The following is a 12,958-nucleotide window of genomic DNA, read 5'->3' on the forward strand; positions in this document are numbered from 1 at the left end:
TGGCTAGTAAGAATTGCAGGAAAGGAAAAATCATTTTCTCTCTACCTTTCTGAGCTCTCTGCGGAGACTCCCTGTCATAAAAGACAGATTTACAAGAGAAAAACAGATGTTTTTAACGTGGCTAAAAGATAAACTGAGGCCTATTAAAAATTTTACATTTTGTGAATAAAAATCAAGTTGAGTCAGACCGTGCCACGCCAGAAGTGGTTAGGAGTGTTCCACAGACAGAGGCTGAGGAAGGACTTTTTACAGAGAACAGGTGGAATCAAAGCAGGCAATTATTTGATTAGCTATAGCAGAGGTAGTTGATTGCCTTCTTTGGGAAAGCTCCAGCGGGCTGTTTCTGATTGGTTGTCCTTGGTTTTGATTTTATAACCCCGAGGCATTTCCAGGCTTGGGTTTTGCTTCGCTTCCATGGGCTGCTGAAGTGTTAGAATGACCTCAGCCTTCTGGCCTCCTTGTTTCATTAATTTAACAATTTCCCCTTTTTGGTCATCCTCTCATGCGTGAGAGACTGACCCAAAACTTGGTATTAGCGCCACTCTCAGCCACCATCAGGGTTCAGATGTTCTTGTCTTGTTGTGAAACATGTAGGGCTAGGATGTCAGGGCCACGACAAATTGTTTTTGCTGTTCATCTTGTTTCTGTTTCTCCAGGCGCCGTGATACCATCTCATAGACTGCTGATGGCTTAAATGCGTTATTTAAGGCCTTTGAGAGAACACAGCCACCGGGGAGAATACAACGAGGACCATCAGGAGGCTTGTACCAAGAGACTGAAATATGCTCCTTTGCAAGGGCCCCTTCAAGCCAAACCAGCCGGTACCAAATAAATCAAAGAATGTACCTGAAGGCATAGCCTGTTCTCGCTGGGGGCTTGTTTGTTAATTTTACACATTTGCTAGGCTACCAGACGTGTTGATCCTGGTACAGCAGGAGGGATTTCTTGTGGCACAGACTCCTCCTTGTTCAGCCAATGAGTAATCGAAAGCAATTCTATTCTCTAAAACCACCTTAGCAAGAAAGCCCAGGGACTTTGGTTGCATGTGACTCTGGCCTTTCCGGTAGATCCAGTGATCATTGCCAGAGTTAAGGAGCCTTGTTTTCCCATGCGTTAATAGAGAAGAAAAGCAAATAGTGGAAAGACGAAAGGAATACAAATTTCATATTGGAGGTGGTCCTGGAAGGGCTCCCCACCATATGCTTTCTGCTTCTGGGGAAGAACCTCCCTTGTCAATTTTAATTTTAGTTCTCCCACACATGTGCCGTTCACCAGAGTCTGGAGATAGGGACCTACGGTTCCAGACTTCCAAGTTTGACTGTGGTCTGAAGAAGGAGGAGGAGCTGGTGTTGTCCCTTTCAAGGAGATTCAAGGCCAGTCTTTGGTCCAGTTCAGAGGTTTGCCCTTACAATTACCAGCAGTCTATATTCTGGGGAACTTGTCGGGGTCTTTTCCAGGAATCCGTCTAGAGAGGAAGCACTTTTGCAAAAGCATCAGAGTAAAATGGTCACTGTCTGTAAATGACAAAAAGGCTTTAAAAAACTAGCCACAGTTAAAGATCTGATCAAAGTTTGCTTTATAGGGAAATTCAGTTATTTCTCAGCACAAAACAATTTAAGGTAATAGCTAGATAATGAAGGTGTTGGCACATTTCTATAAACTTCAAACAATTTCTGGAATTCTCTTAGCCCATGGAGGCATGTTTTGGAGAGACACACTCTGGAGCCCTTCAGAGTCTAAACATACTGCTTCTTTCAAGATGCTTCCAGATCGAAAACACTTTGGCCTTCAAGCCTCCTGCCTCAGCTTTGAATTTCAGGAGCCTATGTGAGAATAAGCCTTTTGTTCGCACTATGATCTCTAAGGTTTTCTTTCTTGGAGCCGAAGACTCAGATTCATGGTTCAGTTTTTATGGTAGAAAGGGTATGTAATACAAGGAAGTAAGGAAAAGAAAAATACATGGGATGATATTTGAATAGTGTCCCGATCTACTGAGATCAAAGCAGAGCTGCCAAGGTTAATGCAAAAGTCTGAGGCTAGGGTCCACCCCCTCTCCCAACCACTCCATGTCCCCCGAGCCCTCTGTGAGACCATGGAAAACCACTGTACCATCCGCAAGCTTAACTAGGGCAAGGCCATGCACTACTCACCGTTAGTGCTCAGTAAATATTGGGAAATCGTGTCTCTATATTTGACAATAGGTTCAATTAAAAACATACCAACTACACCAGCTATTTTTTTACTCAATAAAATTGAAATTAAAGAGGAGTTTACTGGGGTGCCTGGGTGGCTTAGTTGGTTAAGCATTTACCTTCGACTCAGGTCATGATCCCAGGGTCCTGGGCTCGAGCCCCCACGTTGCGCTCCTTGCTCAGCAGAATTCTGCTTCTCCCTCTGCCTGCGGCTTCCCCTGCTTGTGCACACACTCGCTGTCTCTCTCTTTCTGTCAAATAAATAAATAAAATCTTTAAAAAATAAATAAAGAGGAGTTTACTTTTTCGAGATGTATTTTAGTTTGCTTTGACTATGGGGAAGAAAGGGAGATAGTGAAGAGCTGGTGGGGAGAGGATGCGAGTGAGCCAGGATGAGAGGTCAAGGAAGAAACAGGTTAGGGGTGCCTGGGTGGCTCAGTGGGTTAAGCATCTGCCTTCAGCTCAGGTCACGATCTCAGAGTCCTGGGATCGAGTACCGCATTGGGCTCTCTGCTCCGCGGGGAGCCTCTTCCTCCTCTCTCTCTGCCTGTCTCTCTGCCTATTTGTGCTCTCTCTCTCTGTCAAATAAATAAATAAAATCTTTAAAAAAGAAAAAAAAAAAGGGAAGAAACAGGTTATGTGCAAAAATAATGAAGAGGATTCCAGAGCAGGGTTAGGGGGTTAGGAAAGTAAAGTGGACAAGGAGTGGAGGCAACAGCATCTTGAAAAGTTATAAAAAGAACAAGATAAACTAAAATAAGTAGAAAGAGACAATGGACTAGCTTTCTCATTTATATTTCTAACTGTTTACTGCTAAAACAGAAAATACTCAATTCCGCATATTTAGCTTCTAAATCAGCCATCTTTCTAAATCTCATTTTAAATTTAATGTTTTTTTCAAACTAGGGTCTGAGTTTTCCAAGTATATAATTACGTTACCAGCAAAAAAGGAAATAGCTTAATATTGTTTCCAATTCGTGTTTGTTACTTTATTTTTTATTGAATTTATTAAAACTTCACACGAAATGCTAAATAGCTATTCATAGAGAATTGATCATGATTAAGACCAAAATTTATGAAATGGTAGAGAAAAGCTAATAGAAAAGATGGTTGATTTTTAAAACTTGTAATTTGAGAAGCCTAATCAATGAAAATGAAACTATTGTGATATTGATTAAGATTTAAAAAATCAAAGACATCCAAAGCACATAAGATTAGGAATAAGAGAAGAACTATAATAAAAAATATATAGGGAATCTTCCAATAGTTATAAGGATATCATGGGCAACTCAATGGTAAAAAAAATTGTTTTGAAAAACTGGGAAAAGAGAATGATTTCTTGGGAAAATATAAATTTTCCAAATTTACTTCCCCCCCAAATGATCATATAGTGACAAAACCTATAAAATACTAAATATAAATTTAACAAGGAGTGCACAGGACTAAATCTTACTGAAAGACATAGCCCGGTGGAGGAGTGTATTGGCTTGCAAAGGGTTTCAGAACAAAGTACTACAGACTGGGGGGCTCAAACAAGAGGAATTAGTTATCTCACAGTCTGGAAGCTAGGAGTCCATGATCAAGGTGTTGGCAGGTTTGGTTCCTCCTGAAGCTTCTCTCCATGGCTAGCAGATGGCCATTGTCTCCTATGTCCTCACATGGGTATTTCTGGGGGTCTCCTTCTCTTCCAATAAGATCACCAGTCATACTGGGACCCCATTCTTATGACCTCATTTAACTTTCAGCACTTCTTTAAAGGCCTGTCTCCAAATACATTCCCACTGTGGTTAAGGCTTTAATCTATAAACTTAAGGAAGACACAATTTAGTCCATAACAGGGGGGAATATGAGGAAAAGTGAGAATACTATAGCTTTTTAGCAAAGTAATTTGATAATGTCTAGGGGTTTTGTTTTTTTTTTTTTAAGTATACTGTTTCCTGATCACCAGTCTCTCTCTCTCTTTTTTTTAACCTTTTCTTTTTTTAAGATTTTATTTATTTGACAGACAGAGATTGCAAGTAGGCAGAGAAGCAGGCAGATAGGGAGGAGAAAACAGGCTCCCCGCTGAGCAGAGAGCCTGATGCGGGGCTCGATCCCAGAACCCTGGGATCATGACCTGAGCCTGTTGTGCCCAAATTCCGAGACCCCCCAAAGATGACCACCAGCGTCTAGAGTCAAAGCCAAACAGCAAGGGTTGTTTATTACGAGTTTGAACCCGGTCCTCCACGTACTCGTTGCTTAGGATCACAACACTTTTTATACACTATTTTTGGGGAGGCAGGGACTTAGCATACATCATAGTGTCTCGTAACAAATCACTACATACCGTGGGAAAATCAAACAGCAACTCCATAATATGACTGGCACGCTACAGAGCGGGAAAAGGCTGGGAACAGATTATTGGTTAGGTCAAAGGGCTGTCATTCTTCAAACTGCTTGGTTGGCACCGCTAGGGTATGTGTCACCTCAGGATTGGCCGGGGTCTCCCTGTCAAGCCGCGGGGTGCCAGATGGTTATTATCTCCCGTACCCAAAGGTGGGTGGGGGGTCCGGGAGCAGTCACTTTGTCACGTCCAATTCTGGGTGGGGCTTTCTCTGGTGCCAGATGGCTGTTATCTCTCGGCCCAGAGCCGGCTGGGGGTCCGGGAGCGGCCACTCTGCTAGGTTTGATTCTGGGCGGGGCTTCTGTGGTTACAGAGTGCCTATAGAAAGTCTGCTGGTAATTTTCCATCTCCTCATGGGTTAGCAAGTGAAGGTAGAAGCAGAAATAACGGTTATGGTTATAATTTAGGCATCTCAAGCCGAAGGCAGAGGCTCCAACCCACTGAGCCACCCAGGCACCCCGAAAATGTCTAGGTTTTTAAAAAGACACTTTTCTATGGGATCTCTTCCAATTGGATGGGGACCCCCAAATGTGGAGCAACCCAATCAGGAGGGGTCCAGTGGCCCAGGCAGGGAAAGAATTCACCCAGGGCAGAAAAAATGAGACAGAAGTTTATAGAAAGCCCCATAAGGGAGCCATGGCATGACAGCAGAGGAGACATGGTCCTAGATAAGAAGGGGTGAGAAGTCATCGTTACAGGGCCAAGTGAGAGAGTATAGGGGCTTATGGATCTCCCCTTTTTTGGTTACTGTGCCTGGGTGTAAGTAACCCATTGGTTGGTTAGGGCCACTGTTTCAGGGTGGGTCACTAAGTAAGCCTGTTTGCATTTGGCTGGATGGCCACTGTGGGCCCAGTTGCCTTGCTCTATAGTCCATGTCTTGAGCCTGTTGCCGAAAAGTGGCCTCTACATCTTCTACTCAGGGATTTATTCTTTTTTTTTTTTTTATAAAATATTTTATTTATTTATTTGACAAACAGAGATCACAAGTACGCAGAGAGGCAGGCAGAGAGAGAGAGGGGGAAGCAGGCTCCCCGTGGAGCAGAGAGCCCGATGCGGGGTTCAATCCCAAGACCCTGAGATCATGACCTGAGCCAAAGGCAGAGGCTTTAACCCACTGGCCCATCCAGGTGCCCCTCAGTGATTTATTCTTAAGAAAGATCTCATAGCTAGAAAACCATCAGTAAGAAGACATACATCTGGGGGGCTGGGGTGGCTCAGTTGGTTGAGCATCTGACTCTTGATTTCATCTTAGGTCATGATCTCAGGGTCATAAGATTGAGCTGTGTTGGGCTCTGTGCACAGCGTACCGTCTGCTTGAGACTTTCTCCCTCTCCCTCACCCCTCCCCTGCTAGTACGCTCTCTCTCTCTCAAAATAAATAAACAAAGCATTAAAAAAAAAGAAGAAGAAGAACATACGTCCACATATGTCCAAGGATGTTATGGCAGCACCATCATGGTGGGAAACCATCGCACCTGGATGCACATAAATCGGGGTGAGATGCACATTACCAGAAACTATGCAGCTGTGAAAAAGAAGGAATTCAGGAATTAGAGCCGTATCAATCTGCCTGGAGGGATTTCTGTAAAGTGTTATTGTTTGAGAAGAACAGGGTACAGGGAAACACGCATAAGGTGATTATAAACAATGACAACACAGGTTCTTTTTTAATTTTTTTTTTAAACACCATTGAAATCTATTTATTTATTTGACATAGAGGAGAGAGTGAGAGAGCACAAGCATGGGGAGGGGGAGTGAGAGAGGGAGAAGCGACTTCCACCGAGCAGGGAGCCTAATTCAGAGCTCGATCCCAGGACCCAGAGATCATGACCTGAGCTGAAGGCAGAAGCCCAACCGACTGAGCCACAGGTGCCCCATGATAACAGAAGTCTTACATGCCTCTCTTCTGGGTGCATGATTATAAAGGCTGTTAACCTGGGCTGCCTGGAAGGTGATGGGGACGGGGACAGATGTGACAGGGTGGGGAAGGAGAGGTTGCCAAGGTAGGAGCAGTAAAGAGGAAAACAGATTTTTAAAAAGTTGCATTGAGCAAAAATATGGCGTGGCTAATATGATCTTATTTTATCATTTATGTAAATTTATATAGGTGTGTATAGGTTTAGAGATATTTTTAAGGTGAAATGAAAAGAAAGAAACTCAGATCAGTCCCAGAAAGCTAGGATGGCTGTGCATTTCAGAGTTAAGAGCTAGCTGGGGAGAATAGCAATCAGGTGAACAGGCCAGTTCGCCTTTCCACTCAGCAACCCTTTGTGCGCCCCTGGGCCTGAAAGCCTCCAAAATGGGAGAAGAAAGTAGGGGATAGAGAATCGTTGACAGAGTCATTAAGAATTTACTGTCCCAGAAGACTCATGTTTTCTGTCCTACTGCGGTCTGGTTATGGAAACAAATACCTCTAATTCCCTTTAAGTAGGGTAGAAAATGAACCACATAAGGTTATGCATTACTGGATTAACGTGAAGGAGAAAGCTTAAGCTCAAAGCCAGCGACTTTCAGGAACAGAAACATCCATTGTCTAGAATGTTCTTTCTGACCTGGCTGGGCTCTCAGCAGGTAAAGCAGGTTTTATAGAATGATGGACTTAATTTTGAAACACAAGCATTTTGTCATCACTTGTTGTTCAAAAAAAGAAAACATTCCAAGAGAACTAAAACTGAGAAGACTTGGATCACTGTTTACCCCGATTCTCCTTTGCTTGTCTTGTGGCTCCATTCTTCAGACTTTGCAGCCAAAGCACAGCTCACAATAGTAGCACTGCTCAGGCAGTTACCTACTAGTTGCCCAGGTTAGGTAGCTAATGATGTTTGTTGAATATTTCAAGGGACTATGGCCAACCAAGCACCAGACAGTGAGAGCATTTCCACTGTCAACTAATGCTCCCCAAAAGATCACCAGATGAAGCTATAGGTTAAGCAAAGCCAAATTTATGAGACACTGAAATGAGGAAGTACACCACATGGTAGAGGTTGAGTAGTGTCTGAAAAGGGAAAATATGGGGAAGATCTTCAGGGTAGAGTTTTAGGTCCTGGGCTGAGTGACTTTAAGATCGGTCTTACAATTGGAGACGTGGCTGGAATTGGGTTAAATTTCTGACCTCATACCTTTGGATTGGTGAGCCTGGTAAATGAGAATTTTGAAGTTAGTTTTGAGGGGTCTGCTAATAGCCTTGATAAGTTAGCTATTTTAGTTGGTTGACAAGCTTATCTTCCAGAAACACAGACTTCCTGGCGCAAGTAGCAACGTTATATTTGCTTGGTCTCCGGATTATTTCCCGCAAGGACAGGAAGCTGTTGGTTTCAGATGTCACCACTTAATCATTTACCAACCGGTCAACTCCAAGATACTGCCCAGATTCTTCGCTTCTCATGGATTATATTATAGTAAGTTTGTGGAGAGGCCACTCTGAGGGAATGGGCTTGACCAATGGAACGTAGACCAAGGCACCAAGGGCTGCCAGAGACTGTGAGCTGAGTGCGAACAGGCAATGCAAACAGGCTCATTGGGGGACCAACCTTGAAATGGCCATAGACCCTGACTGACCAATTACAACCAGGTGCAGTTCCCAAGAATACCAAAAAGGGGAAAATTCTGTACATCCTCATATTCCCTCATCCTGCCTTGAAACCGCTCATCGAAGACAGTCTCTCCTCTGCTGTCCCGCCCGCTGCTCCCTCAGTGGATTCAATAAACTTTCATCTCTTTTCTGGGTGAATGGTTTCACCGCCGACACCACCATCCCATCCCATCCCCCATTTCGGGGCCTCCGTCCAATTGGGAGAAACACAGCATTTGGTGGCCCATAAAGGGAGAGACTTTGTGGCCCTGTCCACCCATACACTATGACTTGAAATAAGAATGACAAAGAGAATTTAGAAAGCTTTACATCTGTAGAAAAAAGTTTGATTTATTAAATAAGCTTATTAAAGATGCCAAAGGTGGCAGGGTTAATAGCTTTAGTTCTGGAGAGAGACTGTTTTCAGATCTTAGTTCTGCTGTTTGCAGAATAAGTGACTTTGAATAAGTCACTCAACAGTGCTGTGTCTTATTTTCCTCATCTGTAAAATGGGAATAATATAAGTACCTGGGAATAATATAAATCCCTGAAGTATTTTAGAGGATTAAATGAGTTAATATACCTATAGCTTTTAGAACACTGCCTGGCTTATAGGAACTGTCCAACAAATGTCAATATTATTGCTTAATAACTTGAGGATAAACATTACTTAAAACTAAAACCAAAGTCCTCCACCTGCTGACTCTAGGTGCCTTTCCCATCACTACTTTTTTCCTTTTGTCCAGAGTCTATAGTCATTTGGATACTTGTCACCTACATCAGTCTTAGTCACTTCTCTCTCTACCTCACCCATTTTACTCTCCCAAACCAGTATCTTGAGACTAAAAGCCTTACAGCGAAGAGAGAAGAATGATAGTTTCTACGGAAGGTCCAGGCACCAGGTGGGGAAGCTTAACATTCAGGAAAAACCTTCTGAAGATTCAAAGCCTCTTCCTATAGGAGCTGAGTGACTCAAGAAGCCTCATCTTCTCCAGGTTCTTGTTTGGGGCACAAGACAAGTTTTTTATATGCCCGTTGCCATAGTTTTAAAAACTTGCCATTCTTGGGACACATGGGTGGCTCATTTGGTTAAGTGTCTGCCTTCGGCTCAGGTCATGATCTCAGGGTCCTGGGATTGAGCCCCACATTGGGGTCCTTGATAAGCAGGGGGGTCCTACTCTCCCTCTACTTCGGCCCCTCCCCTTGTTCCTTCTCTCTCACTCTCTCTCTTTCAAATAAATAAATAAAATCTTTTTTTAAAAAAACTTGTTGCTCTCATTGGACATTTACTTGCTTGGCTTGATTTCAGGTAGGATGGAGACTCAAAACTGGGATCCTGTGTTTGGATAATAACATGTTTCTAAGACTTCTAATTCCATAAGACCAGACCCTGACGGTTAACATCCAAAAGGAATCATCCATTGGGGAAACTACCTTCTGTAAGAAGATGAAAGCCAGCTCCATGCACAAGCTTCTTTACAAGAGTTTTGGCCTACAAGAAAGTTTATCCGACTGTAATTTACTACCATTCACTGATTTTAAACATGCCCATTCAAAGTTGTCTCTGTGAGAATGACATATGTAATGGTGTTACAATCATAGATTGTCTCTTCCTGTGGCTCTCTCTTAAGACAGAAATAGTCCATGGCATCCTTCAAACCTTACTAGACAGACGTGAGTCAGGTGCTCATTCCTAAACCTGTCAGTGGCAAGGGGGTGGAATTACCATGATTGACTCGGACTGGCATAGGATAGGACTCATGCAGCAAACATCTGTTATACCCCAGGCACTGTGTTAGGTGCTGAAATATCATTTCACTTCATCCCATAATAGCTCTATGAGCTAGGTAGTATTTTCCCCATTTTATTAACATGACAAAGTCTTGGCAAATTTCATCATCATCATCATCATCGAGCATTTATTATACTCCAGGAGATGTCCCTCATGTTTTACATGTATCAGCTTGGCTAATCTTCATCAAACATTTTCAGGTAAATTCTGTGCTTGGTTCTGGTGTAGATGAGGAAAGAGGGACACGGAGTAACTTGTCAAGCTCCCACAGTTTAACGAGGGGCAGAGTCAAGATTCGAACCCAGGGAAGTTTGGCTCTGGTGTCAGGGCATTTCGTCACACACTGCTGAGGTCACACAGCTGGCAGGTGGAGGAGTCAGGAGTCACAGGCAAGCTGGTCTACTTCCAGAGTCCAAAAGTTCTGTGCATCCTGGATCCCGCCCACCGTTTTCCAGTACAGCGCTTTAGGGTTGTCAAAACCACATTTTACAGGCTGATTAATGATCAAGTCAACCCTGCAGAGTGCTGTTTTGCACGCAGAAGAGAGAGCCAAGCCTGGCAGCAGGTTAATAAAGTCACGGAGCTGAGGGGCAGAAGCTGTTCTCAGACCATGACGCCAAGAACTCTCGTGATTTGATCGCAACCAACTTCCCGTCTTCTGATTCCCCGTCTGCTGGTAACACGAGATCCGTCCTTAATCTTGCCCATCACTCTGTACAGGTGATGGGCATTTCCCTTATTTACTGTGGGAATTTTAGGAGAGTGGGAGAGTAGGTTTTTCTATAGGCAATCCATAACCACGGCAAAATTCTGGCCTGAGACCACGTCACAGCCTCTATTGGTACTCCATGAATCCTGGTCAACAGTCAACAGTGATTAAATGCTTGGTGTCTCTAATTGATAGTGATTAAATCCTTGATTACTCCAGGCTGCTCATGTTTCCCTCCCACTCCCCACCTAGCAAAACAATAACACAGATTTTTGCTTTGACATCCTTGACAAATATTTTCATTTAAAGAAAAGAGGTAGGGGCGCTTGGGTGGCTCAGTGAGTTAAGCCTCTGCCTTTGGCTTGGGTTGTGGTCTCAGGGTCCTGGAATCGAGTCCTGCATCGGGCTCTCTGCTCAGCAGGGAGCCTGCTTCCCCTCCCTCTCTGCCTGCCTCTCTGCCTATTTGTGATCTCTCTCTGTCAAATAAATAAATAAAATAAAATAAAAGTAAAAAAATAAAGTAAAGAGGTAGACTAGATGATATGATGAAGGGATGGAGGTTCTAAGGGGAGCAGAGCCCAGATGGGGGAGGGGGCGGGCGGCTCTGAAGTTCACTTGGGCCACATGAAGCCACAGTTGAAGCGCCATGGCCAGCTGTGTTGCAAACTGCTCGTGCTTTTTCTCTTCTGGTTTGAGGGAAAGCCTACATTATTTACGAGTTCACAGAGTAAATGGAACCATCACAAATGTTTCACCATCTCAGAAGCTGCTTTCTTAGGTTTGCAGAAGGTTTATCATGGTTCTCCATCCCCTCCCCTCGTACCACTCTTGTGTTCTTCATCAATTTTATAACTGCTGTGTTAGTTCAAAAACGAAACTGGGTTATGAACTATCCTGACCGTGTTTTGGTATTTCTACCTGTCTGATTTTTAATTCCTAAGAAATTAATTTTTCCTGTAGCAACGTATAAAACCAGAGCTAAAGGCAACTTAAGGAAAATCATCCAGAATGCTAATGCTTCAATGAACTATTTAAGAACCAACAATAGACTCACCTTACCTTTGGGGATAATGTTTCCAGCTTTTCTTTCAATAGAAATTAGAGGCACCAGCAACATAAAGTCCCACCAGTCCAATTCCAAAAACGTCACTAAGCGTACATTTAGCAATGTGTATATTAACTATTGAACACACTCAAAGGTGACAAAATTCACAGTCACAGGATGTCAGGCACCCTTCTCTGCACATATGAGACATTTGATGAGGCTTTGATCGGGACATGACTGGCTGTTTACATAACCTAGTGAGATCGGAGACTCAGGTAGTTCAGTCCCAGAATGATGTCACATTCAAAGGCGCACAGTTCAGCAGTACAAAATTATGTAAAATAAATGTTTCTGTATTATAGACCTAATACCTATACCTCTATACCTAATTCAGATGAAAAACTAATTTAGCGATAACCTGCTCTCGCCACCACACCATGCCTGATACCGCTTTAGATCCTCTTTCCTTTTTGTCTTTAATCTCTTGTATTAATTAATTAATTAATTAATTAATCTACTCTTTGGGGCTTCCCGCTCCTTTACCCCCCTCCTGACTTTGCTCTGGTCCTGGAAACTGTGGCAGCCTCTCCCAAACGCCTCTCTCCCTCCTCTCGACAAGGTCAAGATCGATGGAATCCCAGTTCCTCCATTCCTGCTCCCACTTGTCTAGCCCGTCCTTCATTTCCCATTCTTTGATTAAAAACACAAGTCATTATTAAAAAGGAGAGTTCTCTATATGCCTTCAGGCTTTCCATGATATAGCTGTTTCTCATGGATGACCATCACTTCCGGTCCTGAAGGGCCAGAGAAGGAATTTTGCATCCTTTCCAGGAGCGCAGGTCTATGTGGTCTAAACCCCGGTGACTGCAGCTTCGCTCCCTTTCCTGCTGACTGGTCTGGTCACGTGGGCACAGCCCAGAAGACATGATTGTTATTCCGTCACCTTTGGGATCCTTTTCAGGCTGAGCAATCTGCTTGTCCAAATTTTAAGTATCGGGAGTTAGGATATCCATGTGGAGCATCATTAGTTAATCTCTTGGACATCCCACTCAGTTGTTACAAAACAACCAGTACTTGGGTCCAAATATGTTCCTACTTCAGTCCCATGCCTCCAGGTGATACCATCCAGGGGGAAGAATAACTACAGCCGTCTCTTCAGTATTTCAACGGACTCCTCTTTGTTTACAATTTAGCTTGGAAGTCTCACTTCCTTGGGGTAGAAGGAATTGAATTTCAAAGTCAACAATCTAGGAGCTTCAAAATTACC

This window comes from Neovison vison, chromosome 5 (genome assembly GCF_020171115.1).
Source record: "Neovison vison isolate M4711 chromosome 5, ASM_NN_V1, whole genome shotgun sequence".
NCBI classification, from domain to species: Eukaryota; Metazoa; Chordata; class Mammalia; order Carnivora; family Mustelidae; genus Neogale; species Neogale vison.